Below are 22,885 nucleotides of genomic sequence, written 5' to 3'. Positions count from 1 at the left end.
GCCGGAGGGCGCCCCTGCCCCGCTCAAGAAGCCGAGCCTCTCTGCGCTTCCCCGCCGCCTCCTCCCGCCCCAGGCCCCGCGCCGGCGCTGACCCGCGCCGGGCCGGGCCTGTTGAGTTCGCCGGCCGGGTCCGGCGGGCGGGGGTGACAGGCGGGGCGGGCAGGGAGCGGCGGGCCGGGGTTGGGGGCTGTCTCTCTATACACACACACTCACACTCACACTCACTCACTCACTCACACTCACACAAGATGCGCCTCCACGGCTGGACCCGCCAAGGTGGAGACCTTCCAGCCCCCCTCCTCTCCTCGCCTGGCCTCCTTCACCTCCCCGCCCCCACCCCCAGCGCGCTGACTGCGCACGGGCGGGCGGGCGGGGCGCTCGCCCTTTGACCCCAGCCAGGGGCCGCCCTCCCCACAACCCCTTTCAGCTGCGCCCCGCGCCCTGTGGCCGGGCGGCCGCCTATTCCCCCGGGCCAGGGCTGGGGCACAGCGCACGGGGGAGGGGAGCGAGTGTATGGGGCGTCTCTCTCTCTCTCTCTCTCTCTCTCTCTCTCTCTCTCTCTCTCTCTCTCTCTCTCTCTCTCTCGGGATGTGTCCCATGGGTGGGGTGGGGTGGCGTGGTTTGTGGGGCGCTGAAGAAATCAGTCCCCTCCATCTCCTCCCTCTGGAAAACCCCCAAGCCCTTGGAGAACTGCCGGCAACGCTACCGTGGGGGCCGGGACGCTCCTCTGTGTCCTCCTGTGGCCCAGTCCAAGGGGCCTGGGCCTGGCAGGGGCTGCATTGGACCCCAACCACCCTGGCGTGTGGACTCGCTAAAAATCGGCGACTAGATATTGGATTCCAGCGTCATTGAGGTCATTTCACTAATGAGTGCACCGGAAAGAGTTTCCTAATCCATCTGTGAGGGTGGCAACTGAAAGAGAATTTGAAAGCTGACAGAATAGGCGAGGAAAGGCATTGGAGATTTCCACACCCAGTAAGGAAGCCTTTCCCGAAATGGAAGAAAGAAAGGAGCAAACAGAGACACCGGTAGCCCGCCCGGATCAGAGTCTGCCCCTGAGAGAAAGTACCCTGACCAGGGTCACCCGTGGGTGGGTGGCGAGCTAGCGGCATTCAGAAGAGCGAGGCCCGCAGTCTGTGCAGAAGACACCTGCACTCGGGTGTGTGTGGCGGCACGATTCCCAAGCAGCTCCAGATGTTAATCCAAGGAGAAGCCAGGGAGTTCCCAACGCCCCAGGTGTCCTCAGCCCACGACTGGCTGCTGTGGGAATGCGAAGCCCGGCTCCTTGTCTCAGAGCGGGGCAACCAGGAGGTGTGATGTACACCCCGGGGTTCCTAGGAGGATCAGGCTGAAGCTGGGACTTGGCCTGAAAGTGTCCCCTCGCATGGCCACCCCCTTCCCCTTCCTGCTCCTCTACTCCTGGTGCCCCTCCATCCAGGGGCCAGACCTTAAAGAGTCACCCGCAAGAGAATCCTGGTCCCAAAGGAGCCTTCTGGGGGACCCGTGCTGAGAGAGCTTGTGGGCATGGCCCGCTGGGGCTCTGCCCGACCCAGGGCTGAGAGATGCAACCTCCCAGCTCTGGGTCCCTGCAGGAAGTGTTGGCAAGCACAGGGCCAGTCCTCCAAAGGCCCAGGTGCAGGGAGCCCAGGCCAAGCAGCCTGTGGAAGAAGCCACATGCCGTGCCACCCCGGGGAACACGACTGCAGGCCACAGCCCTTCCCGCCTCCTCCTCCTCCTCGTCCTCCTCCTCCTCCTCCTCCTCCCACCCCGCCCCCGCCCCCGCCCCCACATGGCGCAGGGCCCAGAGACACCTCAGACACTTGCTACCCAAAGTGCAAAGGGCATCAGTTGCTCCTCCAAACCCCCCCCCCAGCCCAGCAGACCGCGTTGTCCAGCCAGCCCCCGGGCCTCCCTGGGGTGCCCAGCACAAAAGCGCAGACACCCACCAGACCCTCAATCTCAGTTTTCGGATGTTTTTGCCACTCTAAGGACCCGCAGGCCAGCTGGGCCTTCTGGCAGGACAGAGAGCCCCGGAATCCGACGTGGAGAGCTGGGTGTACGTCCCCATGAGGAGGCGGTCCCCACCTCCGCGGCTCTCCCCTTGCGGGGAGCGGCAGCCGCGGGGCCTCAGAGAAGACACCAGGCTGGGCCCCCACGGCACAGCGGGAGCACGTCCCCCGCAGGCCACTTAGGGACGGGCGGCCGGCTGGCCGGCCGGCCGTCGGACGGTTGGGTTGCGGGAGACGCCGCAGCCGCCCTGCTACCGGCTTCCTGGGAGGGCGTCCTGGAACCAGCGTCCACACCAAGCCCTTGGAAGGCCCAGGCGACGGAGGAGCCCCGTCAGGCAGGGGCCGAGGACGGTGACAGCCCGGGCGGGGAGGAGCGTGTCAGGCAGGGGCAGAGGACGGTGACAGGTGACAGGCCGGGCGGGAAGGAGTCAGTCAGGCAGGGGCCGTGGAGGAGACGGGCTGGGTAAGGGTTAGGGTTAGAGTCAGGGCACAAGTCACAATCGCAAAGACCTGGAAGCGACCCGAGTGCCCATCGACCCACGAGTGCGTAAATGAAATGTGGCGCGTGGACACCACGGAGTGCTATTCGGCTATGAGGAGCAGCGGTGAGGGGGCACCTCTCGTGGTTCTCCTGGCCAGAGCTGGAACCCGTTCCAGTAAGCCAAGTATCCCAAGAATGGACACACGAGCACCACGTGCTCACGCTCACCAGCAAATGGGTACGAACTGATGGACACCTAAGTGGACACAGAGGAATCACCTTCATCGGGTGGGTGTCGGGCGGGTGTGGGGAGGGGATGGGCATACACATCCATTAGGAATGCGGTGGGTGCGCACCGACTGGGGGATGGGCGCACTTGAAGCTCTGACCCGAGGGGGGAGGCTGGGAGAGGGCAACGCACCCGACCTTAACATTGGTACCCCCACAATACGCTGGAACAACATGAGAGGTAAATGAATAAGAACACGGGGGTGGGAGAGGGGGGCACGGGCAACACATGTCACCTTAATACTTGGACTCCCATCATCTGCTTGAAAAGAGAGAGAAAAGAAAATGCAATAATAGAGATAAGAGACACTTTTTAAAAATAATGAATCCGGCCGGGCGCTGTGGCTCACGCCTGTAATCCTAGCTCTTGGGAGGCCGAGGCGGGTGGATTGCTCAAGGTCAGGAGTTCAAAACCAGCCTGAGCAAGAGCGAGACCCCGTCTCTACTATCAATAGAAAGAAATTAATTGGCCAACTGATATATATATATATATATAAAAAATTAGCTGGGCATGGTGGCGCATGCCTGTAGTCCCAGCTACCCGGGAGGCTGAGGCAGAAGGATCACTCCAGCCCAGGAGTTTGAAGTTGCTGTGAGCTAGGCTGACGCCACGGCACTCACTCTAGCCTGGGCAACAAACTGAGACTCTGTCTCAAAAAAAAAAAAATAAATAAATAAATAAATAAATAAATAAATAAATAAATAAATAAATAAATAAAAAAATAACGAATCCGAAGAGAAAAGTAAAAGGAGGCCTGTGGAGCAGGTCTGGGTGTGACTCCGGATCCCCCAACATCAGGTGCCACCACCAGAGATTCCTACGTGTAGCCCATAGAACCCCAAAAGCAACGGGAGGAGTTCTGGTCACATACTCCCTCAAAATGACATCCTGGCCTTCTTCGGGAACTCCCTCCCCTCTCAGACTCTCAAGGTTTCCTCCAGCGTGTCGGTTCCCACAGAGCAGACCTTTGGTCTGAGACCTGACAGTCCAGAAGCCACGCATGCTGCCGCGTGGCGGCGGTGTCGCGGCTCGGGACAAGAGGAGGCCCCACGGTGCGGGCTGGGGCGCCAGGCACCGCGGCGGGCGCTGAGGGTGGGGGTCACCCCCACCCCGGGCCGCCCCCGCACTCCCAGAAACGCGACAGAACCAGAGGCAAAAAAAAAAAAAAAAGAAGAAGAAGAAGCCTAAGGCACCCGGTATTCCCGGGCGGTCTCCCATCCAAGTTCTAACCAGGCCCGACCCTGCTTAGCTTCCGAGACCAGAGGAGATCGGGCGCGTTCAGGGTGGTGTGGCCGTGGACGCCGGAGGGCGCCCCTGCCCCGCTCAAGAAGCCGAGCCTCTCTGCGCTTCCCCGCCGCCTCCTCCCGCCCCAGGCCCCGCGCCGGCGCTGACCCGCGCCGGGCCGGGCCTGTTGAGTTCGCCGGCCGGGTCCGGCGGGCGGGGGTGACAGGCGGGGCGGGCAGGGAGCGGCGGGCCGGGGTTGGGGGCTGTCTCTCTATACACACACACTCACACTCACTCACTCACTCACACTCACACAAGACGCGCCTCCACGGCTGGACCCGCCAAGGTGGAGACCTTCCAGCCCCCCTCCTCTCCTCGCCTGGCCTCCTTCACCTCCCCGCCCCCACCCCCAGCGCGCTGACTGCGCACGGGCGGGCGGGGCGCTCGCCCTTTGACCCCAGCCAGGGGCCGCCCTCCCCACAACCCCTTTCAGCTGCGCCCCGCGCCCTGTGGCCGGGCGGCCGCCTATTCCCCCGGGCCAGGGCTGGGGCACAGCGCACGGGGGAGGGGAGCGAGTGTATGGGGCGTCTCTCTCTCTCTCTCTCTCTCTCTCTCTCTCTCTCTCTCTCTCTCTCTCTCTCTCTCTCTCGGGATGTGTCCCATGGGTGGGGTGGGGTGGCGTGGTTTGTGGGGCGCTGAAGAAATCAGTCCCCTCCATCTCCTCCCTCTGGAAAACCCCCAAGCCCTTGGAGAACTGCCGGCAACGCTACCGTGGGGGCCGGGACGCTCCTCTGTGTCCTCCTGTGGCCCAGTCCAAGGGGCCTGGGCCTGGCAGGGGCTGCATTGGACCCCAACCACCCTGGCGTGTGGACTCGCTAAAAATCGGCGACTAGATATTGGATTCCAGCGTCATTGAGGTCATTTCACTAATGAGTGCACCGGAAAGAGTTTCCTAATCCATCTGTGAGGGTGGCAACTGAAAGAGAATTTGAAAGCTGACAGAATAGGCGAGGAAAGGCATTGGAGATTTCCACACCCAGTAAGGAAGCCTTTCCCGAAATGGAAGAAAGAAAGGAGCAAACAGAGACACCGGTAGCCCGCCCGGATCAGAGTCTGCCCCTGAGAGAAAGTACCCTGACCAGGGTCACCCGTGGGTGGGTGGCGAGCTAGCGGCATTCAGAAGAGCGAGGCCCGCAGTCTGTGCAGAAGACACCTGCACTCGGGTGTGTGTGGCGGCACGATTCCCAAGCAGCTCCAGATGTTAATCCAAGGAGAAGCCAGGGAGTTCCCAACGCCCCAGGTGTCCTCAGCCCACGACTGGCTGCTGTGGGAATGCGAAGCCCGGCTCCTTGTCTCAGAGCGGGGCAACCAGGAGGTGTGATGTACACCCCGGGGTTCCTAGGAGGATCAGGCTGAAGCTGGGACTTGGCCTGAAAGTGTCCCCTCGCATGGCCACCCCCTTCCCCTTCCTGCTCCTCTACTCCTGGTGCCCCTCCATCCAGGGGCCAGACCTTAAAGAGTCACCCGCAAGAGAATCCTGGTCCCAAAGGAGCCTTCTGGGGGACCCGTGCTGAGAGAGCTTGTGGGCATGGCCCGCTGGGGCTCTGCCCGACCCAGGGCTGAGAGATGCAACCTCCCAGCTCTGGGTCCCTGCAGGAAGTGTTGGCAAGCACAGGGCCAGTCCTCCAAAGGCCCAGGTGCAGGGAGCCCAGGCCAAGCAGCCTGTGGAAGAAGCCACATGCCGTGCCACCCCGGGGAACACGACTGCAGGCCACAGCCCTTCCCGCCTCCTCCTCCTCCTCGTCCTCCTCCTCCTCCTCCTCCTCCCACCCCGCCCCCGCCCCCGCCCCCACATGGCGCAGGGCCCAGAGACACCTCAGACACTTGCTACCCAAAGTGCAAAGGGCATCAGTTGCTCCTCCAAACCCCCCCCCAGCCCAGCAGACCGCGTTGTCCAGCCAGCCCCCGGGCCTCCCTGGGGTGCCCAGCACAAAAGCGCAGACACCCACCAGACCCTCAATCTCAGTTTTCGGATGTTTTTGCCACTCTAAGGACCCGCAGGCCAGCTGGGCCTTCTGGCAGGACAGAGAGCCCCGGAATCCGACGTGGAGAGCTGGGTGTACGTCCCCATGAGGAGGCGGTCCCCACCTCCGCGGCTCTCCCCTTGCGGGGAGCGGCAGCCGCGGGGCCTCAGAGAAGACACCAGGCTGGGCCCCCACGGCACAGCGGGAGCACGTCCCCCGCAGGCCACTTAGGGACGGGCGGCCGGCTGGCCGGCCGGCCGTCGGACGGTTGGGTTGCGGGAGACGCCGCAGCCGCCCTGCTACCGGCTTCCTGGGAGGGCGTCCTGGAACCAGCGTCCACACCAAGCCCTTGGAAGGCCCAGGCGACGGAGGAGCCCCGTCAGGCAGGGGCCGAGGACGGTGACAGCCCGGGCGGGGAGGAGCGTGTCAGGCAGGGGCAGAGGACGGTGACAGGTGACAGGCCGGGCGGGAAGGAGTCAGTCAGGCAGGGGCCGTGGAGGAGACGGGCTGGGTAAGGGTTAGGGTTAGAGTCAGGGCACAAGTCACAATCGCAAAGACCTGGAAGCGACCCGAGTGCCCATCGACCCACGAGTGCGTAAATGAAATGTGGCGCGTGGACACCACGGAGTGCTATTCGGCTATGAGGAGCAGCGGTGAGGGGGCACCTCTCGTGGTTCTCCTGGCCAGAGCTGGAACCCGTTCCAGTAAGCCAAGTATCCCAAGAATGGACACACGAGCACCACGTGCTCACGCTCACCAGCAAATGGGTACGAACTGATGGACACCTAAGTGGACACAGAGGAATCACCTTCATCGGGTGGGTGTCGGGCGGGTGTGGGGAGGGGATGGGCATACACATCCATTAGGAATGCGGTGGGTGCGCACCGACTGGGGGATGGGCGCACTTGAAGCTCTGACCCGAGGGGGGAGGCTGGGAGAGGGCAACGCACCCGACCTTAACATTGGTACCCCCACAATACGCTGGAACAACATGAGAGGTAAATGAATAAGAACACGGGGGTGGGAGAGGGGGGCACGGGCAACACATGTCACCTTAATACTTGGACTCCCATCATCTGCTTGAAAAGAGAGAGAAAAGAAAATGCAATAATAGAGATAAGAGACACTTTTTAAAAATAATGAATCCGGCCGGGCGCTGTGGCTCACGCCTGTAATCCTAGCTCTTGGGAGGCCGAGGCGGGTGGATTGCTCAAGGTCAGGAGTTCAAAACCAGCCTGAGCAAGAGCGAGACCCCGTCTCTACTATCAATAGAAAGAAATTAATTGGCCAACTGATATATATATATATATATAAAATTAGCTGGGCATGGTGGCACATGCCTGTAGTCCCAGCTACCCGGGAGGCTGAGGCAGAAGGATCACTCCAGCCCAGGAGTTTGAAGTTGCTGTGAGCTAGGCTGACGCCACGGCACTCACTCTAGCCTGGGCAACAAACCGAGACTCTGTCTCAAAAAAAAAAAAAAAATAAAATAAATAAATAAATAAATAAATAAATAAAAAAATAACGAATCCGAAGAGAAAAGTAAAAGGAGGCCTGTGGAGCAGGTCTGGGTGTGACTCCGGATCCCCCAACATCAGGTGCCACCACCAGAGATTCCTACGTGTAGCCCATAGAACCCCAAAAGCAACGGGAGGAGTTCTGGTCACATACTCCCTCAAAATGACATCCTGGCCTTCTTCGGGAACTCCCTCCCCTCTCAGACTCTCAAGGTTTCCTCCAGCGTGTCGGTTCCCACAGAGCAGACCTTTGGTCTGAGACCTGACAGTCCAGAAGCCACGCATGCTGCCGCGTGGCGGCGGTGTCGCGGCTCGGGACAAGAGGAGGCCCCACGGTGCGGGCTGGGGCGCCAGGCACCGCGGCGGGCGCTGAGGGTGGGGGTCACCCCCACCCCGGGCCGCCCCCGCACTCCCAGAAACGCGACAGAACCAGAGGCAAAAAAAAAAAAAAAGAAGAAGAAGAAGCCTAAGGCACCCGGTATTCCCGGGCGGTCTCCCATCCAAGTTCTAACCAGGCCCGACCCTGCTTAGCTTCCGAGACCAGAGGAGATCGGGCGCGTTCAGGGTGGTGTGGCCGTGGACGCCGGAGGGCGCCCCTGCCCCGCTCAAGAAGCCGAGCCTCTCTGCGCTTCCCCGCCGCCTCCTCCCGCCCCAGGCCCCGCGCCGGCGCTGACCCGCGCCGGGCCGGGCCTGTTGAGTTCGCCGGCCGGGTCCGGCGGGCGGGGGTGACAGGCGGGGCGGGCAGGGAGCGGCGGGCCGGGGTTGGGGGCTGTCTCTCTATACACACACACTCACACTCACACTCACTCACTCACTCACACTCACACAAGATGCGCCTCCACGGCTGGACCCGCCAAGGTGGAGACCTTCCAGCCCCCCTCCTCTCCTCGCCTGGCCTCCTTCACCTCCCCGCCCCCACCCCCAGCGCGCTGACTGCGCACGGGCGGGCGGGGCGCTCGCCCTTTGACCCCAGCCAGGGGCCGCCCTCCCCACAACCCCTTTCAGCTGCGCCCCGCGCCCTGTGGCCGGGCGGCCGCCTATTCCCCGGGCCAGGGCTGGGGCACAGCGCACGGGGGAGGGGAGCGAGTGTATGGGGCGTCTCTCTCTCTCTCTCTCTCTCTCTCTCTCTCTCTCTCTCTCTCTCTCTCTCTCTCTCTCTCTCTCGGGATGTGTCCCATGGGTGGGGTGGGGTGGCGTGGTTTGTGGGGCGCTGAAGAAATCAGTCCCCTCCATCTCCTCCCTCTGGAAAACCCCCAAGCCCTTGGAGAACTGCCGGCAACGCTACCGTGGGGGCCGGGACGCTCCTCTGTGTCCTCCTGTGGCCCAGTCCAAGGGGCCTGGGCCTGGCAGGGGCTGCATTGGACCCCAACCACCCTGGCGTGTGGACTCGCTAAAAATCGGCGACTAGATATTGGATTCCAGCGTCATTGAGGTCATTTCACTAATGAGTGCACCGGAAAGAGTTTCCTAATCCATCTGTGAGGGTGGCAACTGAAAGAGAATTTGAAAGCTGACAGAATAGGCGAGGAAAGGCATTGGAGATTTCCACACCCAGTAAGGAAGCCTTTCCCGAAATGGAAGAAAGAAAGGAGCAAACAGAGACACCGGTAGCCCGCCCGGATCAGAGTCTGCCCCTGAGAGAAAGTACCCTGACCAGGGTCACCCGTGGGTGGGTGGCGAGCTAGCGGCATTCAGAAGAGCGAGGCCCGCAGTCTGTGCAGAAGACACCTGCACTCGGGTGTGTGTGGCGGCACGATTCCCAAGCAGCTCCAGATGTTAATCCAAGGAGAAGCCAGGGAGTTCCCAACGCCCCAGGTGTCCTCAGCCCACGACTGGCTGCTGTGGGAATGCGAAGCCCGGCTCCTTGTCTCAGAGCGGGGCAACCAGGAGGTGTGATGTACACCCCGGGGTTCCTAGGAGGATCAGGCTGAAGCTGGGACTTGGCCTGAAAGTGTCCCCTCGCATGGCCACCCCCTTCCCCTTCCTGCTCCTCTACTCCTGGTGCCCCTCCATCCAGGGGCCAGACCTTAAAGAGTCACCCGCAAGAGAATCCTGGTCCCAAAGGAGCCTTCTGGGGGACCCGTGCTGAGAGAGCTTGTGGGCATGGCCCGCTGGGGCTCTGCCCGACCCAGGGCTGAGAGATGCAACCTCCCAGCTCTGGGTCCCTGCAGGAAGTGTTGGCAAGCACAGGGCCAGTCCTCCAAAGGCCCAGGTGCAGGGAGCCCAGGCCAAGCAGCCTGTGGAAGAAGCCACATGCCGTGCCACCCCGGGGAACACGACTGCAGGCCACAGCCCTTCCCGCCTCCTCCTCCTCCTCGTCCTCCTCCTCCTCCTCCTCCTCCCACCCCGCCCCCGCCCCCGCCCCCACATGGCGCAGGGCCCAGAGACACCTCAGACACTTGCTACCCAAAGTGCAAAGGGCATCAGTTGCTCCTCCAAACCCCCCCCCCAGCCCAGCAGACCGCGTTGTCCAGCCAGCCCCCGGGCCTCCCTGGGGTGCCCAGCACAAAAGCGCAGACACCCACCAGACCCTCAATCTCAGTTTTCGGATGTTTTTGCCACTCTAAGGACCCGCAGGCCAGCTGGGCCTTCTGGCAGGACAGAGAGCCCCGGAATCCGACGTGGAGAGCTGGGTGTACGTCCCCATGAGGAGGCGGTCCCCACCTCCGCGGCTCTCCCCTTGCGGGGAGCGGCAGCCGCGGGGCCTCAGAGAAGACACCAGGCTGGGCCCCCACGGCACAGCGGGAGCACGTCCCCCGCAGGCCACTTAGGGACGGGCGGCCGGCTGGCCGGCCGGCCGTCGGACGGTTGGGTTGCGGGAGACGCCGCAGCCGCCCTGCTACCGGCTTCCTGGGAGGGCGTCCTGGAACCAGCGTCCACACCAAGCCCTTGGAAGGCCCAGGCGACGGAGGAGCCCCGTCAGGCAGGGGCCGAGGACGGTGACAGCCCGGGCGGGGAGGAGCGTGTCAGGCAGGGGCAGAGGACGGTGACAGGTGACAGGCCGGGCGGGAAGGAGTCAGTCAGGCAGGGGCCGTGGAGGAGACGGGCTGGGTAAGGGTTAGGGTTAGAGTCAGGGCACAAGTCACAATCGCAAAGACCTGGAAGCGACCCGAGTGCCCATCGACCCACGAGTGCGTAAATGAAATGTGGCGCGTGGACACCACGGAGTGCTATTCGGCTATGAGGAGCAGCGGTGAGGGGGCACCTCTCGTGGTTCTCCTGGCCAGAGCTGGAACCCGTTCCAGTAAGCCAAGTATCCCAAGAATGGACACACGAGCACCACGTGCTCACGCTCACCAGCAAATGGGTACGAACTGATGGACACCTAAGTGGACACAGAGGAATCACCTTCATCGGGTGGGTGTCGGGCGGGTGTGGGGAGGGGATGGGCATACACATCCATTAGGAATGCGGTGGGTGCGCACCGACTGGGGGATGGGCGCACTTGAAGCTCTGACCCGAGGGGGGAGGCTGGGAGAGGGCAACGCACCCGACCTTAACATTGGTACCCCCACAATACGCTGGAACAACATGAGAGGTAAATGAATAAGAACACGGGGGTGGGAGAGGGGGGCACGGGCAACACATGTCACCTTAATACTTGGACTCCCATCATCTGCTTGAAAAGAGAGAGAAAAGAAAATGCAATAATAGAGATAAGAGACACTTTTTAAAAATAATGAATCCGGCCGGGCGCTGTGGCTCACGCCTGTAATCCTAGCTCTTGGGAGGCCGAGGCGGGTGGATTGCTCAAGGTCAGGAGTTCAAAACCAGCCTGAGCAAGAGCGAGACCCCGTCTCTACTATCAATAGAAAGAAATTAATTGGCCAACTGATATATATATATATATAAAAAATTAGCTGGGCATGGTGGCGCATGCCTGTAGTCCCAGCTACCCGGGAGGCTGAGGCAGAAGGATCACTCCAGCCCAGGAGTTTGAAGTTGCTGTGAGCTAGGCTGACGCCACGGCACTCACTCTAGCCTGGGCAACAAACCGAGACTCTGTCTCAAAAAAAAATAAATAAATAAATAAATAAATAAATAAATAAATAAATAAATAAATAAAAAAATAACGAATCCGAAGAGAAAAGTAAAAGGAGGCCTGTGGAGCAGGTCTGGGTGTGACTCCGGATCCCCCAACATCAGGTGCCACCACCAGAGATTCCTACGTGTAGCCCATAGAACCCCAAAAGCAACGGGAGGAGTTCTGGTCACATACTCCCTCAAAATGACATCCTGGCCTTCTTCGGGAACTCCCTCCCCTCTCAGACTCTCAAGGTTTCCTCCAGCGTGTCAGTTCCCACAGAGCAGACCTTTGGTCTGAGACCTGACAGTCCAGAAGCCACGCATGCTGCCGCGTGGCGGCGGTGTCGCGGCTCGGGACAAGAGGAGGCCCCACGGTGCGGGCTGGGGCGCCAGGCACCGCGGCGGGCGCTGAGGGTGGGGGTCACCCCCACCCCGGGCCGCCCCCGCACTCCCAGAAACGCGACAGAACCAGAGGCAAAAAAAAAAAAAAAAGAAGAAGAAGAAGCCTAAGGCACCCGGTATTCCCGGGCGGTCTCCCATCCAAGTTCTAACCAGGCCCGACCCTGCTTAGCTTCCGAGACCAGAGGAGATCGGGCGCGTTCAGGGTGGTGTGGCCGTGGACGCCGGAGGGCGCCCCTGTCCCGCTCAAGAAGCCGAGCCTCTCTGCGCTTCCCCGCCGCCTCCTCCCGCCCCAGGCCCCGCGCCGGCGCTGACCCGCGCCGGGCCGGGCCTGTTGAGTTCGCCGGCCGGGTCCGGCGGGCGGGGGTGACAGGCGGGGCGGGCAGGGAGCGGCGGGCCGGGGTTGGGGGCTGTCTCTCTATACACACACACTCACACTCACACTCACTCACTCACTCACACTCACACAAGATGTGCCTCCACGGCTGGACCCGCCAAGGTGGAGACCTTCCAGCCCCCCTCCTCTCCTCGCCTGGCCTCCTTCACCTCCCCGCCCCCACCCCCAGCGCGCTGACTGCGCATGGGCGGGCGGGGCGCTCGCCCTTTGACCCCAGCCAGGGGCCGCCCTCCCCCACAACCCCTTTCAGCTGCGCCCCGCGCCCTGTGGCCGGGCGGCCGCCTATTCCCCCGGGCCAGGGCTGGGGCACAGCGCACGGGGGAGGGGAGCGAGTGTATGGGGCGTCTCTCTCTCTCTCTCTCTCTCTCTCTCTCTCTCTCTCTCTCTCTCTCTCTCTCTCTCTCAGGATGTGTCCCATGGGTGGGGTGGGGTGGCGTGGTTTGTGGGGCGCTGAAGAAATCAGTCCCCTCCATCTCCTCCCTCTGGAAAACCCCCAAGCCCTTGGAGAACTGCCGGCAACGCTACCGTGGGGGCCGGGACGCTCCTCTGTGTCCTCCTGTGGCCCAGTCCAAGGGGCCTGGGCCTGGCAGGGGCTGCATTGGACCCCAACCACCCTGGCGTGTGGACTCGCTAAAAATCGGCGACTAGATATTGGATTCCAGCGTCATTGAGGTCATTTCACTAATGAGTGCACCGGAAAGAGTTTCCTAATCCATCTGTGAGGGTGGCAACTGAAAGAGAATTTGAAAGCTGACAGAATAGGCGAGGAAAGGCATTGGAGATTTCCACACCCAGTAAGGAAGCCTTTCCCGAAATGGAAGAAAGAAAGGAGCAAACAGAGACACTGGTAGCCCGCCCGGATCAGAGTCTGCCCCTGAGAGAAAGTACCCTGACCAGGGTCACCCGTGGGTGGGTGGCGAGCTAGCGGCATTCAGAAGAGCGAGGCCCGCAGTCTGTGCAGAAGACACCTGCACTCGGGTGTGTGTGGCGGCACGATTCCCAAGCAGCTCCAGATGTTAATCCAAGGAGAAGCCAGGGAGTTCCCAACGCCCCAGGTGTCCTCAGCCCACGACTGGCTGCTGTGGGAATGCGAAGCCCGGCTCCTTGTCTCAGAGCGGGGCAACCAGGAGGTGTGATGTACACCCCGGGGTTCCTAGGAGGATCAGGCTGAAGCTGGGACTTGGCCTGAAAGTGTCCCCTCGCATGGCCACCCCCTTCCCCTTCCTGCTCCTCTACTCCTGGTGCCCCTCCATCCAGGGGCCAGACCTTAAAGAGTCACCCGCAAGAGAATCCTGGTCCCAAAGGAGCCTTCTGGGGGACCCGTGCTGAGAGAGCTTGTGGGCATGGCCCGCTGGGGCTCTGCCCGACCCAGGGCTGAGAGATGCAACCTCCCAGCTCTGGGTCCCTGCAGGAAGTGTTGGCAAGCACAGGGCCAGTCCTCCAAAGGCCCAGGTGCAGGGAGCCCAGGCCAAGCAGCCTGTGGAAGAAGCCACATGCCGTGCCACCCCGGGGAACACGACTGCAGGCCACAGCCCTTCCCGCCTCCTCCTCCTCCTCGTCCTCCTCCTCCTCCTCCTCCTCCCACCCCGCCCCCGCCCCCGCCCCCACATGGCGCAGGGCCCAGAGACACCTCAGACACTTGCTACCCAAAGTGCAAAGGGCATCAGTTGCTCCTCCAAACCCCCCCCCCAGCCCAGCAGACCGCGTTGTCCAGCCAGCCCCCGGGCCTCCCTGGGGTGCCCAGCACAAAAGCGCAGACACCCACCAGACCCTCAATCTCAGTTTTCGGATGTTTTTGCCACTCTAAGGACCCGCAGGCCAGCTGGGCCTTCTGGCAGGACAGAGAGCCCCGGAATCCGACGTGGAGAGCTGGGTGTACGTCCCCATGAGGAGGCGGTCCCCACCTCCGCGGCTCTCCCCTTGCGGGGAGCGGCAGCCGCGGGGCCTCAGAGAAGACACCAGGCTGGGCCCCCACGGCACAGCGGGAGCACGTCCCCCGCAGGCCACTTAGGGACGGGCGGCCGGCTGGCCGGCCGGCCGTCGGACGGTTGGGTTGCGGGAGACGCCGCAGCCGCCCTGCTACCGGCTTCCTGGGAGGGCGTCCTGGAACCAGCGTCCACACCAAGCCCTTGGAAGGCCCAGGCGACGGAGGAGCCCCGTCAGGCAGGGGCCGAGGACGGTGACAGCCCGGGCGGGGAGGAGCGTGTCAGGCAGGGGCAGAGGACGGTGACAGGTGACAGGCCGGGCGGGAAGGAGTCAGTCAGGCAGGGGCCGTGGAGGAGACGGGCTGGGTAAGGGTTAGGGTTAGAGTCAGGGCACAAGTCACAATCGCAAAGACCTGGAAGCGACCCGAGTGCCCATCGACCCACGAGTGCGTAAATGAAATGTGGCGCGTGGACACCACGGAGTGCTATTCGGCTATGAGGAGCAGCGGTGAGGGGGCACCTCTCGTGGTTCTCCTGGCCAGAGCTGGAACCCGTTCCAGTAAGCCAAGTATCCCAAGAATGGACACACGAGCACCACGTGCTCACGCTCACCAGCAAATGGGTACGAACTGATGGACACCTAAGTGGACACAGAGGAATCACCTTCATCGGGTGGGTGTCGGGCGGGTGTGGGGAGGGGATGGGCATACACATCCATTAGGAATGCGGTGGGTGCGCACCGACTGGGGGATGGGCGCACTTGAAGCTCTGACCCGAGGGGGGAGGCTGGGAGAGGGCAACGCACCCGACCTTAACATTGGTACCCCCACAATACGCTGGAACAACATGAGAGGTAAATGAATAAGAACACGGGGGTGGGAGAGGGGGGCACGGGCAACACATGTCACCTTAATACTTGGACTCCCATCATCTGCTTGAAAAGAGAGAGAAAAGAAAATGCAATAATAGAGATAAGAGACACTTTTTAAAAATAATGAATCCGGCCGGGCGCTGTGGCTCACGCCTGTAATCCTAGCTCTTGGGAGGCCGAGGCGGGTGGATTGCTCAAGGTCAGGAGTTCAAAACCAGCCTGAGCAAGAGCGAGACCCCGTCTCTACTATCAATAGAAAGAAATTAATTGGCCAACTGATATATATATATATATATAAAAAATTAGCTGGGCATGGTGGCGCATGCCTGTAGTCCCAGCTACCCGGGAGGCTGAGGCAGAAGGATCACTCCAGCCCAGGAGTTTGAAGTTGCTGTGAGCTAGGCTGACGCCACGGCACTCACTCTAGCCTGGGCAACAAACCGAGACTCTGTCTCAAAAAAAAATAAATAAATAAATAAATAAATAAATAAATAAATAAATAAAAAAATAACGAATCCGAAGAGAAAAGTAAAAGGAGGCCTGTGGAGCAGGTCTGGGTGTGACTCCGGATCCCCCAACATCAGGTGCCACCACCAGAGATTCCTACGTGTAGCCCATAGAACCCCAAAAGCAACGGGAGGAGTTCTGGTCACATACTCCCTCAAAATGACATCCTGGCCTTCTTCGGGAACTCCCTCCCCTCTCAGACTCTCAAGGTTTCCTCCAGCGTGTCGGTTCCCACAGAGCAGACCTTTGGTCTGAGACCTGACAGTCCAGAAGCCACGCATGCTGCCGCGTGGCGGCGGTGTCGCGGCTCGGGACAAGAGGAGGCCCCACGGTGCGGGCTGGGGCGCCAGGCACCGCGGCGGGCGCTGAGGGTGGGGGTCACCCCCACCCCGGGCCGCCCCCGCACTCCCAGAAACGCGACAGAACCAGAGGCAAAAAAAAAAAAAAAAGAAGAAAAAAAAAAAAGAAGAAGAAGAAGCCTAAGGCACCCGGTATTCCCGGGCGGTCTCCCATCCAAGTTCTAACCAGGCCCGACCCTGCTTAGCTTCCGAGACCAGAGGAGATCGGGCGCGTTCAGGGTGGTGTGGCCGTGGACGCCGGAGGGCGCCCCTGCCCCGCTCAAGAAGCCGAGCCTCTCTGCGCTTCCCCGCCGCCTCCTCCCGCCCCAGGCCCCGCGCCGGCGCTGACCCGCGCCGGGCCGGGCCTGTTGAGTTCGCCGGCCGGGTCCGGCGGGCGGGGGTGACAGGCGGGGCGGGCAGGGAGCGGCGGGCCGGGGTTGGGGGCTGTCTCTCTATACACACACACTCACACTCACACTCACTCACTCACTCACACTCACACAAGACGCGCCTCCACGGCTGGACCCGCCAAGGTGGAGACCTTCCAGCCCCCCTCCTCTCCTCGCCTGGCCTCCTTCACCTCCCCGCCCCCACCCCCAGCGCGCTGACTGCGCACGGGCGGGCGGGGCGCTCGCCCTTTGACCCCAGCCAGGGGCCGCCCTCCCCACAACCCCTTTCAGCTGCGCCCCGCGCCCTGTGGCCGGGCGGCCGCCTATTCCCCCGGGCCAGGGCTGGGGCACAGCGCACGGGGGAGGGGAGCGAGTGTATGGGGCGTCTCTCTCTCTCTCTCTCTCTCTCTCTCTCTCTCTCTCTCTCTCTCTCTCTCTCTCTCTCTCTCTCTCTCTCGGGATGTGTCCCATGGGTGGGGTGGGGTGGCGTGGTTTGTGGGGCGCTGAAGAAATCAGTCCCCTCCATCTCCTCCCTCTGGAAAACCCCCAAGCCCTTGGAGAACTGCCGGCAACGCTACCGTGGGGGCCGGGACGCTCCTCTGTGTCCTCCTGTGGCCCAGTCCAAGGGGCCTGGGCCTGGCAGGGGCTGCATTGGACCCCAACCACCCTGGCGTGTGGACTCGCTAAAAATCGGCGACTAGATATTGGATTCCAGCGTCATTGAGGTCATTTCACTAATGAGTGCACCGGAAAGAGTTTCCTAATCCATCTGTGAGGGTGGCAACTGAAAGAGAATTTGAAAGCTGACAGAATAGGCGAGGAAAGGCATTGGAGATTTCCACACCCAGTAAGGAAGCCTTTCCCGAAATGGAAGAAAGAAAGGAGCAAACAGAGACACCGGTAGCCCGCCCGGATCAGAGTCTGCCCCTGAGAGAAAGTACCCTGACCAGGGTCACCCGTGGGTGGGTGGCGAGCTAGCGGCATTCAGAAGAGCGAGGCCCGCAGTCTGTGCAGAAGACACCTGCACTCGGGTGTGTGTGGCGGCACGATTCCCAAGCAGCTCCAGATGTTAATCCAAGGAGAAGCCAGGGAGTTCCCAACGCCCCAGGTGTCCTCAGCCCACGACTGGCTGCTGTGGGAATGCGAAGCCCGGCTCCTTGTCTCAGAGCGGGGCAACCAGGAGGTGTGATGTACACCCCGGGGTTCCTAGGAGGATCAGGCTGAAGCTGGGACTTGGCCTGAAAGTGTCCCCTCGCATGGCCACCCCCTTCCCCTTCCTGCTCCTCTACTCCTGGTGCCCCTCCATCCAGGGGCCAGACCTTAAAGAGTCACCCGCAAGAGAATCCTGGTCCCAAAGGAGCCTTCTGGGGGACCCGTGCTGAGAGAGCTTGTGGGCATGGCCCGCTGGGGCTCTGCCCGACCCAGGGCTGAGAGATGCAACCTCCCAGCTCTGGGTCCCTGCAGGAAGTGTTGGCAAGCACAGGGCCAGTCCTCCAAAGGCCCAGGTGCAGGGAGCCCAGGCCAAGCAGCCTGTGGAAGAAGCCACATGCCGTGCCACCCCGGGGAACACGACTGCAGGCCACAGCCCTTCCCGCCTCCTCCTCCTCGTCCTCCTCCTCCTCCTCCTCCTCCCACCCCGCCCCCGCCCCCGCCCCCACATGGCGCAGGGCCCAGAGACACCTCAGACACTTGCTACCCAAAGTGCAAAGGGCATCAGTTGCTCCTCCAAACCCCCCCCCCAGCCCAGCAGACCGCGTTGTCCAGCCAGCCCCCGGGCCTCCCTGGGGTGCCCAGCACAAAAGCGCAGACACCCACCAGACCCTCAATCTCAGTTTTCGGATGTTTTTGCCACTCTAAGGACCCGCAGGCCAGCTGGGCCTTCTGGCAGGACAGAGAGCCCCGGAATCCGACGTGGAGAGCTGGGTGTACGTCCCCATGAGGAGGCGGTCCCCACCTCCGCGGCTCTCCCCTTGCGGGGAGCGGCAGCCGCGGGGCCTCAGAGAAGACACCAGGCTGGGCCCCCACGGCACAGCGGGAGCACGTCCCCCGCAGGCCACTTAGGGACGGGCGGCCGGCTGGCCGGCCGGCCGTCGGACGGTTGGGTTGCGGGAGACGCCGCAGCCGCCCTGCTACCGGCTTCCTGGGAGGGCGTCCTGGAACCAGCGTCCACACCAAGCCCTTGGAAGGCCCAGGCGACGGAGGAGCCCCGTCAGGCAGGGGCCGAGGACGGTGACAGCCCGGGCGGGGAGGAGCGTGTCAGGCAGGGGCAGAGGACGGTGACAGGTGACAGGCCGGGCGGGAAGGAGTCAGTCAGGCAGGGGCCGTGGAGGAGACGGGCTGGGTAAGGGTTAGGGTTAGAGTCAGGGCACAAGTCACAATCGCAAAGACCTGGAAGCGACCCGAGTGCCCATCGACCCACGAGTGCGTAAATGAAATGTGGCGCGTGGACACCACGGAGTGCTATTCGGCTATGAGGAGCAGCGGTGAGGGGGCACCTCTCGTGGTTCTCCTGGCCAGAGCTGGAACCCGTTCCAGTAAGCCAAGTATCCCAAGAATGGACACACGAGCACCACGTGCTCACGCTCACCAGCAAATGGGTACGAACTGATGGACACCTAAGTGGACACAGAGGAATCACCTTCATCGGGTGGGTGTCGGGCGGGTGTGGGGAGGGGATGGGCATACACATCCATTAGGAATGCGGTGGGTGCGCACCGACTGGGGGATGGGCGCACTTGAAGCTCTGACCCGAGGGGGGAGGCTGGGAGAGGGCAACGCACCCGACCTTAACATTGGTACCCCCACAATACGCTGGAACAACATGAGAGGTAAATGAATAAGAACACGGGGGTGGGAGAGGGGGGCACGGGCAACACATGTCACCTTAATACTTGGACTCCCATCATCTGCTTGAAAAGAGAGAGAAAAGAAAATGCAATAATAGAGATAAGAGACACTTTTTAAAAATAATGAATCCGGCCGGGCGCTGTGGCTCACGCCTGTAATCCTAGCTCTTGGGAGGCCGAGGCGGGTGGATTGCTCAAGGTCAGGAGTTCAAAACCAGCCTGAGCAAGAGCGAGACCCCGTCTCTACTATCAATAGAAAGAAATTAATTGGCCAACTGATATATATATATATATATAAAATTAGCTGGGCATGGTGGCACATGCCTGTAGTCCCAGCTACCCGGGAGGCTGAGGCAGAAGGATCACTCCAGCCCAGGAGTTTGAAGTTGCTGTGAGCTAGGCTGACGCCACGGCACTCACTCTAGCCTGGGCAACAAACCGAGACTCTGTCTCAAAAAAAAAAAAAAAATAAAATAAATAAATAAATAAATAAATAAATAAAAAAATAACGAATCCGAAGAGAAAAGTAAAAGGAGGCCTGTGGAGCAGGTCTGGGTGTGACTCCGGATCCCCCAACATCAGGTGCCACCACCAGAGATTCCTACGTGTAGCCCATAGAACCCCAAAAGCAACGGGAGGAGTTCTGGTCACATACTCCCTCAAAATGACATCCTGGCCTTCTTCGGGAACTCCCTCCCCTCTCAGACTCTCAAGGTTTCCTCCAGCGTGTCGGTTCCCACAGAGCAGACCTTTGGTCTGAGACCTGACAGTCCAGAAGCCACGCATGCTGCCGCGTGGCGGCGGTGTCGCGGCTCGGGACAAGAGGAGGCCCCACGGTGCGGGCTGGGGCGCCAGGCACCGCGGCGGGCGCTGAGGGTGGGGGTCACCCCCACCCCGGGCCGCCCCCGCACTCCCAGAAACGCGACAGAACCAGAGGCAAAAAAAAAAAAAAAGAAGAAGAAGAAGCCTAAGGCACCCGGTATTCCCGGGCGGTCTCCCATCCAAGTTCTAACCAGGCCCGACCCTGCTTAGCTTCCGAGACCAGAGGAGATCGGGCGCGTTCAGGGTGGTGTGGCCGTGGACGCCGGAGGGCGCCCCTGCCCCGCTCAAGAAGCCGAGCCTCTCTGCGCTTCCCCGCCGCCTCCTCCCGCCCCAGGCCCCGCGCCGGCGCTGACCCGCGCCGGGCCGGGCCTGTTGAGTTCGCCGGCCGGGTCCGGCGGGCGGGGGTGACAGGCGGGGCGGGCAGGGAGCGGCGGGCCGGGGTTGGGGGCTGTCTCTCTATACACACACACTCACACTCACACTCACTCACTCACTCACACTCACACAAGATGCGCCTCCACGGCTGGACCCGCCAAGGTGGAGACCTTCCAGCCCCCCTCCTCTCCTCGCCTGGCCTCCTTCACCTCCCCGCCCCCACCCCCAGCGCGCTGACTGCGCACGGGCGGGCGGGGCGCTCGCCCTTTGACCCCAGCCAGGGGCCGCCCTCCCCACAACCCCTTTCAGCTGCGCCCCGCGCCCTGTGGCCGGGCGGCCGCCTATTCCCCGGGCCAGGGCTGGGGCACAGCGCACGGGGGAGGGGAGCGAGTGTATGGGGCGTCTCTCTCTCTCTCTCTCTCTCTCTCTCTCTCTCTCTCTCTCTCTCTCTCTCTCTCTCTCTCTCTCGGGATGTGTCCCATGGGTGGGGTGGGGTGGCGTGGTTTGTGGGGCGCTGAAGAAATCAGTCCCCTCCATCTCCTCCCTCTGGAAAACCCCCAAGCCCTTGGAGAACTGCCGGCAACGCTACCGTGGGGGCCGGGACGCTCCTCTGTGTCCTCCTGTGGCCCAGTCCAAGGGGCCTGGGCCTGGCAGGGGCTGCATTGGACCCCAACCACCCTGGCGTGTGGACTCGCTAAAAATCGGCGACTAGATATTGGATTCCAGCGTCATTGAGGTCATTTCACTAATGAGTGCACCGGAAAGAGTTTCCTAATCCATCTGTGAGGGTGGCAACTGAAAGAGAATTTGAAAGCTGACAGAATAGGCGAGGAAAGGCATTGGAGATTTCCACACCCAGTAAGGAAGCCTTTCCCGAAATGGAAGAAAGAAAGGAGCAAACAGAGACACCGGTAGCCCGCCCGGATCAGAGTCTGCCCCTGAGAGAAAGTACCCTGACCAGGGTCACCCGTGGGTGGGTGGCGAGCTAGCGGCATTCAGAAGAGCGAGGCCCGCAGTCTGTGCAGAAGACACCTGCACTCGGGTGTGTGTGGCGGCACGATTCCCAAGCAGCTCCAGATGTTAATCCAAGGAGAAGCCAGGGAGTTCCCAACGCCCCAGGTGTCCTCAGCCCACGACTGGCTGCTGTGGGAATGCGAAGCCCGGCTCCTTGTCTCAGAGCGGGGCAACCAGGAGGTGTGATGTACACCCCGGGGTTCCTAGGAGGATCAGGCTGAAGCTGGGACTTGGCCTGAAAGTGTCCCCTCGCATGGCCACCCCCTTCCCCTTCCTGCTCCTCTACTCCTGGTGCCCCTCCATCCAGGGGCCAGACCTTAAAGAGTCACCCGCAAGAGAATCCTGGTCCCAAAGGAGCCTTCTGGGGGACCCGTGCTGAGAGAGCTTGTGGGCATGGCCCGCTGGGGCTCTGCCCGACCCAGGGCTGAGAGATGCAACCTCCCAGCTCTGGGTCCCTGCAGGAAGTGTTGGCAAGCACAGGGCCAGTCCTCCAAAGGCCCAGGTGCAGGGAGCCCAGGCCAAGCAGCCTGTGGAAGAAGCCACATGCCGTGCCACCCCGGGGAACACGACTGCAGGCCACAGCCCTTCCCGCCTCCTCCTCCTCCTCGTCCTCCTCCTCCTCCTCCTCCTCCCACCCCGCCCCCGCCCCCGCCCCCACATGGCGCAGGGCCCAGAGACACCTCAGACACTTGCTACCCAAAGTGCAAAGGGCATCAGTTGCTCCTCCAAACCCCCCCCCCAGCCCAGCAGACCGCGTTGTCCAGCCAGCCCCCGGGCCTCCCTGGGGTGCCCAGCACAAAAGCGCAGACACCCACCAGACCCTCAATCTCAGTTTTCGGATGTTTTTGCCACTCTAAGGACCCGCAGGCCAGCTGGGCCTTCTGGCAGGACAGAGAGCCCCGGAATCCGACGTGGAGAGCTGGGTGTACGTCCCCATGAGGAGGCGGTCCCCACCTCCGCGGCTCTCCCCTTGCGGGGAGCGGCAGCCGCGGGGCCTCAGAGAAGACACCAGGCTGGGCCCCCACGGCACAGCGGGAGCACGTCCCCCGCAGGCCACTTAGGGACGGGCGGCCGGCTGGCCGGCCGGCCGTCGGACGGTTGGGTTGCGGGAGACGCCGCAGCCGCCCTGCTACCGGCTTCCTGGGAGGGCGTCCTGGAACCAGCGTCCACACCAAGCCCTTGGAAGGCCCAGGCGACGGAGGAGCCCCGTCAGGCAGGGGCCGAGGACGGTGACAGCCCGGGCGGGGAGGAGCGTGTCAGGCAGGGGCAGAGGACGGTGACAGGTGACAGGCCGGGCGGGAAGGAGTCAGTCAGGCAGGGGCCGTGGAGGAGACGGGCTGGGTAAGGGTTAGGGTTAGAGTCAGGGCACAAGTCACAATCGCAAAGACCTGGAAGCGACCCGAGTGCCCATCGACCCACGAGTGCGTAAATG

The 22,885-nt window shown here is 62.1% G+C and overlaps 5 pseudogenes; all 5 read right to left on the bottom strand.

Moving 5' to 3' along the window:
• Positions 1-3,960: 3,960 nt before the first annotated feature.
• Positions 3,961-4,079, bottom strand: LOC142863963 (uncharacterized; annotated as a pseudogene).
• A 3,928-nt stretch (positions 4,080-8,007) lies between these two features.
• Positions 8,008-8,126, bottom strand: LOC142863962 (uncharacterized; annotated as a pseudogene).
• A 3,947-nt stretch (positions 8,127-12,073) lies between these two features.
• On the bottom strand, positions 12,074-12,192 carry LOC142863961 (uncharacterized; annotated as a pseudogene).
• A 3,953-nt stretch (positions 12,193-16,145) lies between these two features.
• On the bottom strand, positions 16,146-16,264 carry LOC142863960 (uncharacterized; annotated as a pseudogene).
• A 3,942-nt stretch (positions 16,265-20,206) lies between these two features.
• Positions 20,207-20,325, bottom strand: LOC142863959 (uncharacterized; annotated as a pseudogene).
• Between the last annotated feature and the right edge of the window lie 2,560 nt (positions 20,326-22,885).

Source organism: Microcebus murinus, chromosome 23 (assembly GCF_040939455.1).
Source record: "Microcebus murinus isolate Inina chromosome 23, M.murinus_Inina_mat1.0, whole genome shotgun sequence".
In the NCBI taxonomy this organism is placed as follows: Eukaryota; Metazoa; Chordata; class Mammalia; order Primates; family Cheirogaleidae; genus Microcebus; species Microcebus murinus.
This window is presented reverse-complemented; position numbering and strand designations above follow the sequence as displayed.